Consider the following 1,773-nt stretch of genomic DNA (forward strand, 5'->3'; position numbering starts at 1 on the left):
TTTGCCCTTGAGTCGGTTATTAACCAGAGGGATATTATAGAGAGTAGCAAGAAATCTTCTGCTGAGGAGGTAAATGAGATAGCCATGATGAAGACCATTAGAATTTCAACAAAAAATTTTTCCCTCTCAAGGATGCTTGGGAGAAAAAAAAATCAGATGGTTGCAGGCCTGTGGTAAAGAGGAAATGGGGGGATGAGGGTTGGCCAGTAGTAACAAAAAGGCCAGAGGGAGGAGGCCGACTGGTCGTCACAGAGACCGGAAAGAGGAAACCGATCAGAGGGAGAAAAGTGGGTCAAATAGATGGCCCATAAGAAATAAAGGGTGGGGGAATGGAGGAGGTGGCTGAGTTATCCGACTCAATGTCGCTCCAACATAAGATGGGGAGCAGGGTAGACGTTCACCCCATTGGTGTGATGGTCCTCACCCTTGCATCGATGCGTGAATGACTATCTGAACAACCTGTCCAAGTTGTCGTAGAGACCCATGTTTATTCGTGTGAGGGTGTTTCGGTCAGTAAGACCAGCCAGGAGATTGTCCAACCCCTTCTTGGTGAGAGCCTCCAATTGTTTGAAATGGAACGAATCATTAGGCTATAAACCCCAATTATCTTTGAGCATATTTGATTCTTGTTTTTTTTCTGACATTTGATTTTGGTGATGGGAATCGACCATTCCCCGGTTATAGAGGCGGCTAAGTGACTGTCTGCTCAAGCCCATGTCGTAGGTGCCTTCATACAATTATCTGGTCTTGAGGACATCGAGAGGGAGACCAATAGTCGGCGAGGTTCATCGGCATCGTTGGTGCACCTGTTGGATGAAACAGTGGACTACTTCATATGGGAAGCTGGCTTACAGAGGGAGATTGCCATAATGGGCCCGAAGTAATAATTAGAGGCTCTTTGCTAGGAATATATGGTCGGGTTGGCAGTACTCCGAGCAGACCTGTCGACTCTCTGGACGGAGCTGACAGAAGACCATGTGGCTTGTTCTATCTTTTGGGTTTGGGCGAAGAAACAGAGTGTTGAGAGATTCATCTTTGTGGGGCAAGCCTTATATCAGATTTGCGGCGTTTCAAATTCCCTTAATATCTGATATATAATGGTCAAAGGAAAAGTTGGATTTAAGCTTTTCAAATCTCTTTTTTCATCCCTTCAGTCGTTTCTTATCTCTTATTTTGAGTTGGTTTACACATGGCTTTTAAGTATTCTCCACAACTATTTGGTTAGATACCAGTGAGCAAAAGGTCTTCCCTTACTTCGTTTGACATGGAGCTTAATGAAGATACCTATATATGCAACACAAGTATTGTACTCGACGTAGTGGAGTCGGAGATGAGGGTGACTGTTGACTTTGGCAAAGGTCTAACCTTCTAGTAAGACCAATTTTGGTGGAGGCTTTGACTTCCATTCTGTCACGAGATTTGGTTGATTCTTGATCATCCTCACCCAAATAAAGCTGAATTCAATCACGACTTTGATGACCTTCATTATCTACTTGCAACAAATCGAGATCCACCATTCCATGAAGTTATTCTCATACATGTTCTCTTTCAGTGTAGAGCCTGACTGTTATGTTGTTTTTGGATCGACTCAAAAGTTCTGTTTTGTCGATTTTAAGAGCAAGATTAAAGATTGGAAGTTTTGGCTCCTTTGGGGTATCTACGAAGTCTGGGGGATCACCACATGGCTTATTGGAGAGAATTGCACGAACAAGGGAACCCCAAAGTGGGTTTTTGGGTATGCGTCGATTTTCATTAGCAAATACCTATTAATTA

The sequence above is a fragment of the Phalaenopsis equestris genome, unplaced genomic scaffold, assembly GCF_001263595.1.
Source record: "Phalaenopsis equestris unplaced genomic scaffold, ASM126359v1 Scaffold198818, whole genome shotgun sequence".
Classification (NCBI taxonomy): domain Eukaryota; kingdom Viridiplantae; phylum Streptophyta; class Magnoliopsida; order Asparagales; family Orchidaceae; genus Phalaenopsis; species Phalaenopsis equestris.